This window comes from Salmo salar, chromosome ssa17 (genome assembly GCF_905237065.1).
Source record: "Salmo salar chromosome ssa17, Ssal_v3.1, whole genome shotgun sequence".
Taxonomy (NCBI): domain Eukaryota; kingdom Metazoa; phylum Chordata; class Actinopteri; order Salmoniformes; family Salmonidae; genus Salmo; species Salmo salar.
The window spans coordinates 75324735-75342035 of NC_059458.1; the positions used below are offsets into that span (position 1 = coordinate 75324735).

General features: G+C 45.6%; 1 protein-coding gene across 2 annotated transcripts in view; it reads left to right on the forward strand.

The window, feature by feature from the left end:
- LOC106576570 (plexin-B2) overlaps positions 1 to 17301 on the forward strand; it is a 280227-nt gene that overhangs the window by 134658 nt on the left and 128268 nt on the right. The gene's annotated exons all lie outside the window — the stretch shown is intronic.

The following is a 17301-nucleotide window of genomic DNA, read 5'->3' on the forward strand; positions in this document are numbered from 1 at the left end:
GCCTGCCATCAGCTGACTGTAGAAGGGTCTGTGGGCTACAGGGAAATCTCCCTGCCTGCCATCAGCTGACTGTGGGCTACAGGGAAATCTCCCTGCATGCCATCAGCTGACTGTGGGCTACAGGGAAATCTCCCTGCCTGCCTGCCATCAGCTGACTGTAGAAGGGTCTGTGGGCTACAGGGAAATCTCCCTGCCTGCCATCAGCTGTCTGTGGGCTACAGGGAAATCTCCCTGCCTGCCATCAGCTGTCTGTGGGCTACAGGGAAATCTCCCTGCCTGCCATCAGCTGTCTGTGGGCTACAGGGAAATCTCCCTGCCTGCCATCAGCTGACTGTAGAAGGGTCTGTGGGCTACAGGGAAATCTCCCTGCCTGCCATCAGCTAACTGTAGAAGGGTCTGTGGGCTACAGGGAAATCTGCCTGCCTGCCTGCCTGCCATCAGCTGACTGTAGAAGGGTCTGTGGGCTACAGGGAAATCTCCCTGCCTGCCTGCCTGCCATCAGCTGACTGTAGAAGGGTCTGTGGGCTACAGGGAAATCTCCCTGCCTGCCTGCCATCAGCTGACTGTAGAAGGGTCTGTGGGCTACAGGGAAATCTCCCTGCCTGCCTGCCATCAGCTGACTGTAGAAGGGTCTGTGGGCTACAGGGAAATCTCCCTGCCTGCCTGCCATCAGCTGACTGTAGAAGGGTCTGTGGGCTACAGGGAAATCTCCCTGCCTGCCTGCCATCAGCTGACTGTAGAAGGGTCTGTGGGCTACAGGGAAATCTCCCTGCCTGCCATCAGCTGACTGTAGAAGGGTCTGTGGGCTACAGGGAAATCTCCCTGCCTGCCTGCCATCAGCTGACTGTAGAAGGGTCTGTGGGCTACAGGGAAATCTCCCTGCCTGCCTGCCTGCCATCAGCTAACTGTAGAAGGGTCTGTTGGCTACAGGGAAATCTCCCTGCCTGCCTGCCATCAGCTGACTGTAGAAGGGTCTGTGGGCTACAGGGAAATCTCCCTGCCTGCCTGCCATCAGCTGACTGTAGAAGGGTCTGTGGGCTACAGGGAAATCTCCCTGCCTGCCATCAGCTAACTGTAGAAGGGTCTGTGGGCTACAGGGAAATCTCCCTGCCTGCCTGCCTGCCATCAGCTGACTGTAGAAGGGTCTGTGGGCTACAGGGAAATCTCCCTGCCTGCCATCAGCTGACTGTAGAAGGGTCTGTGGGCTACAGGGAAATCTCCCTGCCTGCCTGCCATCAGCTGACTGTAGAAGGGTCTGTGGGCTACAGGGAAATCTCCCTGCCTGCCATCAGCTGACTGTAGAAGGGTCTGTGGGCTACAGGGAAATCTCCCTGCCTGCCATCAGCTGACTGTGGAAGGGTCTGTGGGCTACAGGGAAATCTCCCTGCCTGCCATCAGCTGACTGTGGAAGGGTCTGTGGGCTACAGGGAAATCTTCCTGCCTGCCATCAGCTAACTGTGGAAGGGTCTGTGGGCTACAGGGAAATCTTCCTGCCTGCCTGCCTGCCATCAGCTGATAAATATAAAGAGCTGTACAGAGAGAGAGAGAGTCATTGAGGTAGACAGCGGGGGAGAGAGAGTCATTGAGGTAGACAGAGAGGGAGTCATTGAGGTAGACAGAGGGGGAGAGGGAGTCATTGAGGTAGACAGAGGGGGAGAGGGAGTCATTGAGGTAGACAGAGGGGGAGAGGGAGTCATTGAGGTAGACAGAGGGGGAGAGGGAGTCATTGAGGTAGACAGCGGGGGAGAGAGAGTCATTGAGGTAGACAGAGAGGGAGAGGGAGTCATTGAAGTAGACAGAGGGGGAGAGGGAGTCATTGAGGTAGACAGAGGGGGAGAGGGAGTCATTGAGGTAGACAGAGGGGGAGAGGGAGTCATTGAGGTAGACAGAGAGGGAGAGGGAGTCATTGAGGTAGACAGAGGGGGAGAGGGAGTCATTGAGGTAGACAGAGGGGAGAGGGAGTCATTGAGGTAGACAGAGGGGGAGAGGGAGTCATTGAGGTAGACAGAGGGGGAGAGGGAGTCATTGAGGTAGACAGAGGGGGAGAGGGAGTCATTGAGGTAGACAGAGGGGGAGAGGGAGTCATTGAGGTAGACAGAGGGGGAGGGGGAGTCATTGAGGTAGACAGAGGGGAGGTCATTGAGGTAGACAGAGGGGGAGTCATTGAGGTAGACAGAGGGGGAGGGGGAGTCATTGAGGTAGACAGAGGGGGAGAGGGAGTCATTGAGGTAGACAGAGGGGGAGAGGGAGTCATTGAGGTAGGCAGAGGGGGAGGGAGAGTGAAAGAAACTGATATTAGTTCCATTTTGGCAGGAGCAGCCATTCCTCTGTTGTAATATGAGCCTCCACTACAGGACCATTCCCCTCAGCAGAGAATGGCCTTTCATTCCCTGTTTCCTGTCAACTGAAATGGACTGTAAACCTCCCATTGAGTTATCAGTGCAACACACACACACACACACACACACACACACACACACACACAGTGTATGTTATCAGTTAATCACACACACACACACACCAACAGTGTATGTTATCAGTGCATGAGACCCAGAGGGTTGCTGGCTGCCCATTGGTTCAGCAGCAGTATTATTGTGGTGTTTAGATTGGGAGAAATATCACAGATGGAGATATGATCCCGGATCGTTTCCTGTGTTTTGTCTCTTGATCTCTGAATGGATGGTAGTGTGAAGTCATCTCTGGAGTCTGGACCCGTAGCTTTATCACACTGGTAACCTTCTCTATGGTGACCTGTCTGGTAACCTTCTCTATGGTAACCTGTCTGGTAACTTTCTCTATGGTGACCTGTCTGGTAACCTTCTCTATGGTGACCTGTCTGGTAACCTTCTCTATGGTAACCTGTCTGGTAACTTTCTCTATGGTGACCTGTCTGGTAACTTTCTCTATGGTGACCTGTCTGGTAACCTTCTCTATGGTGACCTGTCTGGTAACTTTCTCTATGGTGACCTGTCTGGTAACTTTCTCTATGGTGACCTGTCTGGTAACCTTCTCTATGGTGACCTGTCTGGTAACTTTCTCTATGGTGACCTGTCTGGTAACTTTCTCTATGGTGACCTGTCTGGTAACTTTCTCTATGGTGACCTGTCTGGTAACTTTCTCTATGGTGACCTGTCTGGTAACTTTCTCTATGGTGACCTGTCTGGTAACTTTCTCTATGGTGACCTGTCTGGTAACTTTCTCTATGGTGACCTGTCTGGTAACTTTCTCTATGGTGACCTGTCTGGTAACTTTCTCTATGGTGACCTGTCTGGTAACTTTCTCTATGGTGACCTGTCTGGTAACTTTCTCTATGGTGACCTGTCTGGTAACCTTCTCTATGGTGACCTGTCTGGTAACCTTCTCTATGGTGACCTGTCTGGTAACTTTCTCTATGGTGACCTGTCTGGTAACCTTCTCTATGGTGACCTGTCTGGTAACTTTCTCTATGGTGACCTGTCTGGTAACTTTCTCTATGGTGACCTGTCTGGTAACTTTCTCTATGGTGACCTGTCTGGTAACCTTCTTTATGGTGACCTGTCTGGTAACCTTCTCTATGGTGACCTGTCTGGTAACTTTCTCTATGGTGACCTGTCTGGTAACTTTCTCTATGGTGACCTGTCTGGTAACCTTCTCTATGGTGACCTGTCTGGTAACCTTCTCTATGGTGACCTGTCTGGTAACCTTCTTTATGGTGACCTGTCTGGTAACTTTCTCTATGGTGACCTGTCTGGTAACCTTCTTTATGGTGACCTGTCTGGTAACCTTCTCTATGGTGACCTGTCTGGTAACTTTCTCTATGGTGACCTGTCTGGTAACCTTCTCTATGGTGACCTGTCTGGTAACCTTCTCTATGGTGACCTGTCTGGTAACCTTCTCTATGGTGACCTGTCTGGTAACCTTCTTTATGGTGACCTGTCTGGTAACCTTCTCTATGGTGACCTGTCTGGTAACCTTCTTTATGGTAACCCTCATACACACACATCCTACAGACTATACAAGGAATAGACCAGCATACACTATCCTGTCTGTCTCTCTCTTTCTCACACACACACACACACACACACACACACACACACACACACACACACACACACACACACACACACACACACTCACAGTAATTCCAGCACTCCTCCTCCTACAGTGGAGGGATTTGATCAGGGTTTATATTGTGATGGAGATGAACTCTGAGAACCAAACCTAAACCAGCAGAGAGAAAATCACCATGTGTGAGTCACATGAGCTAGCTAGCTCCGTATTACCTCAGTCGTCTTCTAGCCGTGCAAAGGCCTCTGCTGAGTTGTGTGTGTGTGTGAGACTTAGTGATTCGCCCCATTTACACAACCTTTTCAATGTCTACTCAGACGTCTCATCATAGTCAAAACATGACCAGTAATGACTGCAATTCAATGTGTCCGTTTTCCTGACCGATGCACTGGTTGGGAGACCTTGGTGACCGTGTGACATGTCGGGGTGGTGTTGGTGTGGGTTGGCTGGTGTGGGTTGGCTGGTGTGTGTCGGGTGGTGTGTGTTGGGTGGTGAAGGTGTGTGTCGGGTGGTGTGTGTCGGGTGGTGGTGTGTGTCGGGTGGTGTGTGGGCTGGTGTGTGTCGGGTGGTGGTGGTGTGTGGGCTGGTATGTGTCGGGTGGTGGTGGTGTGTGGGCTGGTATGTGTCGGGTGGTGTGTGTCGGGTGGTGGTGGTGTGTGGGCTGGTATGTGTCGGGTGGTGTGTGTCGGGTGGTGTGTGTCGGGTGGTGGTGGTGGTGTGTGGGCTGGTGTGTGTCGGGTGGTGGTGGTGGTGTGTGGGCTGGTATGTGTCGGGTGGTGTGTGTCGGGTGGTGTGTGTCGGGTGGTGTGTGTCGGGGTAATGAATGAACCACAGTGAGCAGGAACACTGGGGGTTTGTCTCGGGTTGTGTCTTAAATGTACTACTTTTGACCAGGGCTTATAGGGCTCTTTTCAAAAGTAGTGCACTATATAGGGAATAGGGCGGGTTCTATTTGGGACTGTCATGGTGTTGACTTGCTCTCTAACCAGCAGCAGGCGAGAGGAGATGTACAGCTGCTTCCCTCCAGTACGACACATCCTCCGCATTGGAATGAAGGAGAGGAGGATGGCTGGTTCTAGCTGGTTCTAGTCCAGGTTCTGTTTCATGTAAAGACATGTCTCAGTTACTTGGCTGGCGACCAAAACACTGTGTGTGTGTGAGAGAGAGACTGAGGGGGAAGCCTGTATGATGAAACGCGGGTGTCATCTCCACCCAGCCCGTCTCCATAGAGGCCTATCTCACCCTGCCATGGCACCAGGCATGATGGGAGAGTGACTGAAACCCTCTGGATGCCTGGCAGCGGTTGGAACTCCCAGATGAAACACTGCTGTCTCGCTCTCTCTCTCTCATCTTTGAAACACACACACACACACACACACACACACACACTCATATATGTACTCCCACCCTCAGTGGGGACCCTGTTGTCAGACCGTAATGCTTTTCTCCCTGGAGGAGAGCTGTCCATGTTTCTGATGAAATCCATTGACTCTTAACACCCTCTCTGCTCTCCGACGGAGCACTGTCTCTCCGACGGAGCACTGTCTCTCCGACGGAGCACTGTCTCTCCGACGGAGCACTGTCTCCCCGACGGAGCACTGTCTCCCCGACGGAGCACTGTCTCCCCGACGGAGCACTGTCTCCCCGACGGAGCACTGTCTCTCCGTCTCTGTCTGGTTCAAGCTCATTTCTCTGACAAACGGTTATTTTCTAGATTTCAACTCAATACATGAACATAATGACTTGTTGACTTTAGAGTGTTGTTGTGATTTGTGTGTAGACATGATTAATACCAATTTCACAGCTTGTCGCTGAGCCAGCATTGACTTTAGAGTAGAGGTCGGCCGATTATGATTTTTCAACGCCGATACCGATTATTGGCGGACCAAAAAAAGCCAATGCCGATTAATCGGACGATTTTAATGACAATTACAACAATACTGAATGAACACTTATTTTAACTTAATATAATACATCAATAAAATCAGTTTAGCCTCAAATAAATAATGAAACATGTTCAATTTGGTTTAAATAATGCAAAAACAAAGTGTTGGAGAAGAAAGTAAAAGTGCAGTATGTGCCATGTAAGAAAGCTAACGTTTAAGTTCGCAATGTTTGTTTTTTTCCATTGCAAAAATTAAAACACGAAACGGACAAGTCTTTGGTTCTTTAAAAACCTGCTGTATGTAACATATTGTGTGCTATGGCTTGGAAAATAAATGTGTGTCTGGATGACAACATAATAATGTTTGTTTCCAACGTTGGACTGTTTTCCTAAAGAAGTTAAATCTGTTTTGCCCAACTATAGACTGTAGCGCCTGATAGGCTAGCACCTGATAGGCTAGCACCTGATAGGAGGCTAGCACCTGATAGGCTAGCGCCTGATAGGGTGCTAGCCTGATAGGCTAGCGCCTGATAGGGTGCTAGCCTGATAGGCTAGCGCCTGATAGGGTGCTAGCCTGATAGGCTAGCGCCTGATAGGGTGCTAGTAGGCTAGCGCCTGATAGGCCTGATAGGCTAGCACCTGGTTAGCACCTGGTTAGCGCCTGATAGGGTGGCGCCTGATAGGCTAGCACCTGGTTAGCGCCTGATAGGCTAGCACCTGGTTAGCGCCTGATAGGCTAGCACCTGGTTAGCGCCTGATAGGCTAGCACCTGGTTAGCGCCTGATGGGGTGGCACCTGGTCACATGGGATGATTTCACTGAACAACAAAAGTAAGGGAATATTGAATGATCCCCAATTATCCATCGCAGTTCCCAAAAACTTTTTCAACATAAATCTGTAAAATGACAGTCTAGAAACTAAAGCTTTGGTTGTCTTCCTCTCAGGCTTCCATGTCTTCTCCCTGGACCTCCTTAATGTCCACCTCTTGAACATCAGACTCTGAGGCCTCATCTTCACTGTCACTTTCCAACCTTGTTGAGGATGGCTTGTTGTCAGGCTCAAAAATCCTCAAATTTGCTCGGATGGCCACCAATCTTTCAAACCTTGTATTGGTAAGCCTGTTGCATGCTTTGGTGTGTGTGTTTCCAAACAAGGACCAATTGCGCTCTGAGGTGGTTGATGTTGGTGGGATTTGGAGGATGATGGAGGCATCGGGGAAAGAGTCTCAGATCCACAAAGTGCCTTCCACCAGATGGCTGATGAGATATGTTGGCACGACTGCCATATTGCATCTACATCCCAAAGCCCTTGCTTGTAAGTGTACTTCGCCAGACTGCCAAGAACCTTGCCCTCATCCAGGCCAAGGTGGCGAGACACGGTAGTGATGACGCCTTAGGCCTTGTTGATCTCTGCACCAGACAGGATGCTCTTGCCAGCATACTTGGGGTCCAACATGTACTCTGCAGTGTGAATGGGCTTCAGGCAGAAGTCTTCATGCTTTTTGATGTATTTCAGAACTGCATTTTCCTCTGCTTGGAGCAACAGTGAAGTGGGCAGGGCAGTACGGATTTCTTCTCTTACATCTGCAAGCAGAGTCTGAACATCAGACAGGATGGCATTGTCTCAGTCAATCTGTGCAGTGGCTACTGCTATAGGTTTCAGGAGTTTCAGGCTGCTTACCACTCTCTCCCAAAATACATCATCCAGGAGGATCCTCTTGATGGGGCTGTCCATATCGGCAGACTGTGATATGGCCATTTCTTGGAGAGACTCCTTCCCCTCCAGGAGACTGTCAAACATGATGACAACACCACCCCAATGGGTGTTGCTGGGCAGCTTCAATGTGGTGCTCTTATTCTTCTCACTTTGCTTGGTGAGGTAGATTGCTGCTATAACTTGACCCTTCACATACCTAACTGTTTCCTTGGCTCTCTTGTAGTGTATCCATTGTTTTCAGTGTCATGATGTCCTTGAGGAGCAGATTCAATGCATGAGCAGTACAGCCAATGGGTGTAGGACTCCTCCACTTTAGACCAAGCTGCCTTCATGTTCGCAGCATTGTCTGTCACCAGTGCAAATACCTTCTGTGGTCCAAGGTCATTGCTGACTGCCTTCAGCTCATCTGCAATGTAGAGACCGGTGTGTCTGTTGTCCCTTGTGTCTGTGCTCTTGTAGAATACTGGTTGAGGGGTGGAGATGATGGAGTTAACCTCTATCGTCCCACCTACTCAACAGCCAGTGTAATCCCGTGGCGCGATATTCAAATACCTCAAAAATGCAAAAACCTCAATTTTTCAAACATATGACTATTTTACACCATTTTAAAGACAAGACTCTCGTTAATCTAACCACACTGTCCGATTTCAAAAAGGCTTTACAACAAAAGCAAAACATTAGATTATGTCAGCAGAGTACCCAGCCAGAAATAATCAGACACCCATTTTTCAAGCTAGCATATAATGTCACATAAACCCAAACCACAGCTAAATGCAGCACTAACCTTTGATGATCTTCATCAGATGACAACCCTAGGACATTATGTTATACAATACATGCATGTTTTGTTCAATCAAGTTCATATTTATATCAAAAACCAGCTTTTTACATTAGCATGTGACTAGCATGTGACTAGCATTCCGACCGAACACTGCCGGTGAATTTACTAAATTACTCACGATAAACGTTCACAAAAAACATAACAATTATTTTAAGAATTATAGATTCAGAACTCCTCTATGCACTCGATATGTCCGATTTTAAAATAGCTTTTCGGTGAAAGCACATTTTGCAATATTCTGAGTAGATAGCCCGGCATCACAGGGCTAGCTATTTAGACACCCAGCAAGTTTAGCACTCACCAAAGTCAGATTTACTATAAGAAAAATGTTATTACCTTTGCTGTTCTTCGTCAGAATGCACTCCCAGGACTTCTACTTCAATAACAAATGTTGGTTTGGTCCCAAATAATCCATTGTTATATCCAAATAGCGGGGTTTTGTTCGTGCGTTCAAGACACTATCCAAAAGGGTAAATAAGGTTGATGAGCATGGCGCATTTCGTGACAAAACATTTCTAAATATTCCATTACCGTACTTCGAAGCATGTCAACCGCTGTTTAAAATCAATTTTTATGCCATTTTTCTCGTAAAAAGCGATAATATTCCGACCGGGAAAGCGTGTATACGAACAAAGAGAGAAAATAAAAACATCTCGTGCCCTCGTGCACGCGCCTGAGTCTCAGAGTACTCTGACCAGCCACTATCCAAACGCGATAATGTGTTTCAGCCTGGGGCTGCCTCGATATCATTCAGCTTTTTCCCGGGCTCTGAGAGCCTATGGGAGCCGTAGGAAGTGTCACGTTACAGCAAAGATCCTCAGTCTTCAATAAAAAGAGCCAAGATAAACAACAACTTGTCAGACAGGCCACTTCCTGTTCAGAATCTTCTCAGGTTTTTGCCTGCCATATGAGTTCTGTTATACTCACAGACACCATTCAAACAGTTTTAGAAACTTTAGGGTGTTTTCTATCCAAAGCCAATAATTATATGCATATTCTAGTTACTGGGCAGGAGTAGTAACCAGATTAAATCGGGTACGTTTTTTTATCCGGCTGTGTCAATACTGCCCCCTAGCCCTAACAGGTTAATTATTCCTTGCCCACGAACATTCAACCACCAATCAGAGATGATTGCAATACAGTCTGCTTTCTCTATGATTTGCTTGACATTCACTTGAACTCTGCATCCAGCAAATGAGTAGATAAAGCATGTCTGGTTGGAGGGGTGTATGTTGGGCGAAGAACATTCAGAAATCTCTTCCAATGCACATTGCCTGTGAGCATCAGAGGTGAACCAGTTGTGTACACAGCTCGAGCAAGACAATCATCATTTCTCTGACTACATTCCTTCATTGAGTCAAAAAAAACTTCATATTCCAGGAGGACCACGAGCTGTTGCTTTCGATAAGGTGTCTGATTCATAATTTTCACCTTGAATAGAAGTGGATTGACTTTTGTCAGAGGTTGGTTGTTGTGAACGCTGAGTGAACTTTATGCACTTGGCCAGATGATTCTGCATCTTTGTTGCATTCTTCACATATGATTTGGCACAGTATTTGGAAATGTGCACAGCTTTTCCTTCTACATTAGCTGCAGTGAAATGTCTCCACACATCAGATGGTGCCCATTGCATTTTCCTGTAAAGATTAGAAAAAATAGTAAAAAATCAAATATAATTCTATGTACAGATAAATAGTTAAGATTAGATTAAACAACTCCTTTGTAAGATAAATGTTTTAACCTCTTACAGCTAGACGTTCCGCTAGCGGAACACCTGCTCCAATATCCAATGATGGGCGTGGCGCGAATTACAAATTCCTCGAAAATCCAAAAACTTCAATTTTTCAAACATATGACTATTTTACACCATTTTAAAGACAAGACTCTCGTTAATCTAACCACACTGTCCGATTTCAAAAAGGCTTTACAGCGAAAGCAAAACATTAGATTGTCAGCAGAGTACCCAGCCAGAAATAATCAGACACCCATTTTTCAAGCTAGCATATAATGTCACAAAAAACAAAACCACAGCTAAATGCAGCACTAACCTTTGATGATCTTCATCAGATGACACTCCTAGGACATTATGTTATACAATACATGCATGTTTTGTTCAATCAAGTTCATATTTATATCAAAAAACAGCTTTTTACATTAGCATGTGACGTTCAGAACTAGCATTCCCACCGAACACTTCCGGTGAATTTACTAAATTACTCACGATAAACGTTCACAAAAAACATAACAATTATTTTAAGAATTATAGATACAGAACTCCTTTATGCAATCGAGGTGTCCGATTTTAAAATAGCTTTTTGGTGAAAGCACATTTTGCAATATTCTAAGTAGATAGCTCGCCATCACAGGCTAGCTATTTTGACACCCACCAAGTTTGACCCTCACCAAACTCAGATTTACTATAAGAAAAATTGGATTACCTTTGCTGTTCTTCATCAGAATGCACTCCCAGGACTTCTACTTCAATAACAAATGTTGGTTTCGTTCAAAATAATCCATAGTTATATCCAAATAGCGGCGTTTTGTTCGTGCGTTCAAGACACTATCCAAGGGTGACGAAGGGTTACGCGCCCGACGCGTTTCGTGACAAAATTTCGAAATATTCCATTACCGTACTTCGAAGCATGTCAACCGCTGTTTAAAATCATTTTTTATGCTATTTTTCTCGTAAAAAAGCGATAATATTCCGACCGGGAGTCGTTGTTTTCATTCAAAGACAAAATAATAAAAACATGGTGTCGCCTCGTGCACACGCCTCCAGTCTCTGTTCTCTGATCGACCACTATCTAAATGCGCTAGTGTTTTTCAGCCAGGGCCTGCAAAGACATGATTCAACTTTTTGCCGCCTTCTGAGAGCCTATGGGAGCCGTAGGAAGTGTCACGTTACAGCAGAGATCCCCTGTTTTGGATAGAGATGGCCAAGAAATGGTCAGAGAGGGTGCTTCCTGTTTGGAATCTTCTCAGGTTTTGGCCTGCCAAATGAGTTCTGTTATACTCACAGACACCATTCAAACAGTTTTAGAAACTTTGGAGTGTTTTCTATCCAAAGCTAATAATTATATGCATATTCTAGTTTCTGGGCAGGAGTAATAATCAGATTAAATCGGGTACGTTTTTTTATCCGGCCGTGAAAATACTGCCCCCTATCCATAACAGGTTAAAATGAAACATGTATGGAAACAGGTGAATTAACACTCCTCGGTTAGCAGGCTCAAGCAAGCTAAAACCCACATGGTAGCAAATACTAACTAGCAGAAATTGTTAACAAGTTAGAAATGATTTAAACACATTTTGCTGTAGGCTACTATTTACTAGTTAACAAAAAATAATTGATGTAATATAAAATATATTCACCCCACTCAGTATTATTATCAACATTTACCAGAAAGCATATAGTCCAGACAGTGTAGTAGTGTGGGCTCAATAGCATCTCATTAGTGTGCAAGATCTTGAGAATCAGCTGTACATGTGATGGAAGAGTGCACTGCACATGTGATGTAAGAATGCACTGTTCATGCAGAGGGTTGCAATTCCATTGAATTGGGGATAGTTTAACCAAAATATGCCACAAGACCTAGAATTGCCTTGTGTATGCCACAAAAAGGTTCATGGTTCTAAACAATCTTTTTTTTATGAATTTAAGCAAAATTTCCCAAATTCCAGGGCTTAACTTCCCATGGAAAATTTCCGACCCTTTGTAACCCTAGTCTTAGTCATAACCAGAGTCTTAGTACTGACAACAGATGGCGCTAGTCATAACCAGAGTCTTAGTACTGACAACAGATGGCGCTAGTCATAACCAGAGTCTTAGTACTGACAACAGATGGCGCTAGTCATAACCAGTCTAGGGCTTAACTTCTTACAGATACGTGGGACGGTAACGTCCCACCTGGCCAACATCTGGTGACATGGCAGAGCGCCAAATTCAAATGAAATTACTCTAAATATTAAACTTTCATGAAACCACAAGTGCAATACATCAAAATAAAGCTTAACTTGTTGTTAATCCAGCCGCCGTGTCAGATTTCAAAAAGGCTTTACAGCGAAAGCAAACCATGCGATTATCTGAGGACAGTGCTCAGCACTCAAATGCATAACAAATCATTTTCAACCATGGAGTTGCAACACGAAAGTCAGAAATAGCGATATAATATATGCCTTACCTTTGAAGATCTTCTGTTGGCACTCCAAAAGGTCCCAGTTACATTACAAATGGTCCTTTTGTTCGATAAAGTCCTTCTTTATATACATAAAAACTCAGTTTAGCTGGCGCGCTTCAGTCAATAATCCACTCGGTTTCCCTCCTTCAAAATGCATACAAAATGAATCCCAAACGTTACCAATAAACTTATCCAAACAAGTCAATCATCGTTTATAATCAAACCTTAGGTACCCTAATACGCAAATAAACTCAAAAATTTAAGACGGAGAATCGTTATTGTCTTTACCGGGGAAAAATACCAAAGAACGCACTCTCATTCACGCGCTTGGAAACACTACAGCCAAAATGGGAAACACCTAGAAAAACTACAATTTCTGGATAATTTTTCCAAAAACCAGCCTGAATCTCTTTGTAAAGACTGTTGACATCTAGTGGAAGCCCTAGGAACTGCAATCGAGCACAATTTCGCCCTATTATAAAAGTGCCAGCCATTGAAATCAGTGGTAGGATGATAAAACATTTTTTTTTGAATGGTTTGTCCTCGGGGTTTCACCTGCCATTTCAGTTCTGTTATACTCACAGACATTATTTTAACACACTTTTCATCCGGACGTCAAAATACTGCCCCCATCCCAAAGAAGTTTTAACTTCCCATGGAAAATTTCCATACATTTCCCGGAAAGTTTCCGACCCTTTGCAACCCTACTCACGCCCCAACTCACCGACTCACTCACGCGTGGACACTCACACACCCTCCCTCTCTCTCGGCCTGGTTTGAGTTGTGTTTAATAAGGTGTGTATTACCCTCTGGTAAATGGATACAAATAATTACAGCCAACTGATAATGGTTTAAATAATGCTTTCTGGGATGATTCTGGAGGATTTTGAAGTGAGATCAATTAGAGAAAGTATCAGACGTGTTATCTGTCTTGATCTAACACAGCCTGAGGCAGAGACTGCTATTTGTCTCTCAGCCCGTCTTTCTCAGGGTAGCAGACACATTTTCAGTAGGGACCTGCTTTTCTTTCATTCATCCTATCTCCTCTTCTCTCTGTCTCCTCACCACTCCTCTTCTCTCTGTCTCCTCACCACTCCTCTTCTCTCTGTCTCCTCACCACTCCTCTTCTCTCTGTCTCCTCACCACTCCTCTTCTCTCTGTCTCCTCACCACTCCTCTTCTCTCTGTCTCCTCACCACTCCTCTTCTCTCTGTCTCCTCACCACTCCTCTTCTCTCTGTCTCCTCACCACTCCTCTTCTCTCTGTCTCCTCACCACTCCTCTTCTCTCTGTCTCCTCACCACTCCTCTTCTCTCTGTCTCCTCACCACTCCTCTTCTCTCTGTCTCCTCACCACTCCTCTTTCCTCTCCTCTCGTTTTTTCTTCACCCTCTTGACGCCTTCAATCACCCTCTTTTCTCTGTTCTCCAGTCTCTTCCGCCCTGTGGGTTGTAGATATGTTCTCCAGTTATGTTCTCCAGTTGTGTTCCAGATGTATGGTATCATGCTCTGCGTCTGTCTTTACTTCTCTATTGAATCCCCTAATAAGGATAGTCATAGTAAATCCCAGAATGTCCAGAGGAATGAGACTTCTCTTTCTCCCTGTGCTGGGCTTCCTGGGGGAACAGAGGAACAATCCCTCAAATAGAGAAACAAAGACAGCCGTGTTAACGCGGTGCTGTGCAGAACTCTGCTCTCTCTGTGTAACCTCTCCTTTTTCTCTCTCCTTCTCTGTGCGCACACACTCTTGATTTCTGTTTGCTTTCTTCTCTCTTTCCTCTCTCTCTTGCCACTCATTCTTTCACTCACTTTCTCTTCTCTCGCATTAGGACTATCACACACACACACACACACACACACACACACACACACACACACACACACACACACACACACACACACACACACACACACACACACTGTCAGTTTCTTGGACGATTCTCACATACATCAAATATTCATTATGAATAATCCGTATTCATATCCATGCTCTCATATGCCTTTCTCAGGGAGAAACAAGGTCACACTCTGATCGCTAGGATGTGTTTCAACGAGTCTGTGTGTTTAGGCACGTTTGTGGTTCTCATGGCCTGTTAGCAAACTGTAGGATTAGTTTAGTGTGTGTGTTTGACCTTCCAGGCTCTGCCCTCTCTACCAGCACTTCTGCTCTCTCTGTCTACCTCGCTCCCTGTTTACCTCTCTCTCTCTGTCTACCTCGCTCCCTGTTTACCTCTCTCGCTCTCTGGCTACCTCGCTCCCTGTTTACCTCTCTCGCTCTCTGTCTACCTCGCTCCCTGTTTACTTCTCTCGCTCTCTGTCTACCTCGCTCCCTGTTTACCTCTCTCGCTCTCTGTCTACCTCGCTCCCTGTTTACCTCTCTCTCTCTCTCTCTCGCTCCCTGTGTCTACCTCGCTCCCTGTGTCTACCTCGCTCTCTTCTTGTCCTAGTCACTGGAACAGAATTATGAACTCTGCACAATGAATAGATTAAAGTTTAATCTACATGTTTTGAATAGGAGGCAGTGAAACCGTTGGTTCAGTGTTTCCCCAGTGGAATCCAGTCATAATTACTCTGACTGGCTGACATATTACACCTCTCACACACACACACACACACACACACACACACACACACACACACACACACACACACACACACAGTCGTAGGGGTCTATCTGGGCCAGGTTAATCAAAAGGGGGTTGCTCCACAGTGCAGTTATTAATCGTCCATGTGTGAAGCGAGAGAAGGCCATACACCAGAGAAAATTACATTTGCGTAACGCAGCCTTTTAATCACTCTCTCTCTCTCTGTGTGTGTGTGTGTGTGTGTGTGTGTGTGTGTGTGTGTGTGTGTGTGTGTGTGTGTGTGTGTGCGCTAGGGGTGTAACTGTTCACCAAACCCACAGAATGGTATCTATTGTTGTTTTGGAGTTTGTTTCGGTACAGTGGAAAATGAAATGCCAACAGTTACTGTAGTTACTTCTGGTTTATTTAAGTGTTGGTCTTCCTGATTCCATTTATGATCATTAGTCATAAGGCCTGGTGACATCACCACCAGGAATAACAACACTTTGGATTCTCTTACATCAAAACACACCATTACTCATCAACGACACTGACGTGCAGTATGTGTGTGAAATCAATATGTAAACTTGGCTCAGACATTGTTTAGGTCTGTGCTGTAATGTTTTCTTCCAAAGAGAAAAAGATGCTGACTTGTGTGACATAAAGGGGTTGTGTCTGTAGCACGGTACTTGTCATCTCCCACTCTGATGAGCTGTCACTGTTAAGTAGCTCTGTGGCCATGGAGGTCCATCTGGCTGTTGTAAGCGCAACACAAATTAAAGACAACTTTGGCTTTAGCTTGCTTCTATAGAGCGGGTACTACCTATTAGCTGAAATGTGTGTGAGCGGACTAAATTCCTAACGTCGCTTGAGCTATTTCACGAGGTGCTGAAACCCCCTATTCTTCACAGCCACTGTGAATGGGTGCACATCCACCACTATAAACACATCCACCACTATAAAACACATCCACCACTATAAAACACATCCACCAGTATAAAACCCATCCACCACTATAAACACATCCACCACTTTAATTAAACCCATCCACCACTATAAAACACATCCACCAGTATAAAACCCATCCACCACTATAAACACATCCACCACTATAAACCCATCCACTATAAAACACATCCACCAGTATAAAACCCATCCACCACTATAAACACAACCACCACTATAAACACATCCACCACTATAAAACACATCCACCAGTATAAAACCCATCCACCACTATAAACCCATTCACCACTATAAACCCATCCACCAGTATAAAACCCATCCACCACTATAAACACATTCACCACTATAAACACATCCACCACTATAAAACACATCCACCACTATAAAACACATCCACCACTATAAAACACATCCACCAGTATAAAACCCATCCACCACTATAAAACACATCCACCACTATAAAACACATCCACCACTATAAAACACATCCACCACTATAAAACACATCCACCAGTATAAAACCCATCCACCACTCTTGTCATTTCTTTGGCCAGAGGGGAGACTGTAGTTTTGTTGTTTTTCCGTCTTGCTCCAGTGGAATACTGGGGTGACGACAGTGTAAATGTGTCTACCTGTTTGAGGTGTTGGCAGCTGCATAGGCTGTTCTGGTTGAGCAGTGGTGACACACTGCCCATTGCAGTTATAATCTGTTAGATAGCCAACATGTTCCCAAAGTAAAGATTTTAAACGATAGAGCATCCTCCTGGTTTATCCCGAACAACTCTCTCCATCATACAGAACCAGCTCCCGGCTGGGCCTCACAAAAGGACAGTTGGAAATGGGTCCGTTGAGATGTAAATGTTGGTTACAGCGTTGATAGGCTCTAGTTTTAATGGAATATCCTGAAATGTTTTTTCAGCATAGATTTATTCAAGAAGCCTACAACGCAGCATTGGAATATCCTATAGGCCTAGCGTTTACATTTTAAAAATATATATTTTTAATGTGTTAGAGTTCACAGTGCAGACTGAACCGAGGTCCCCGTACTGAACGGTTCGGTACTAATACGTGTACTGTTACACCCCTAGTGTGTGTGTGTGTGTGTGT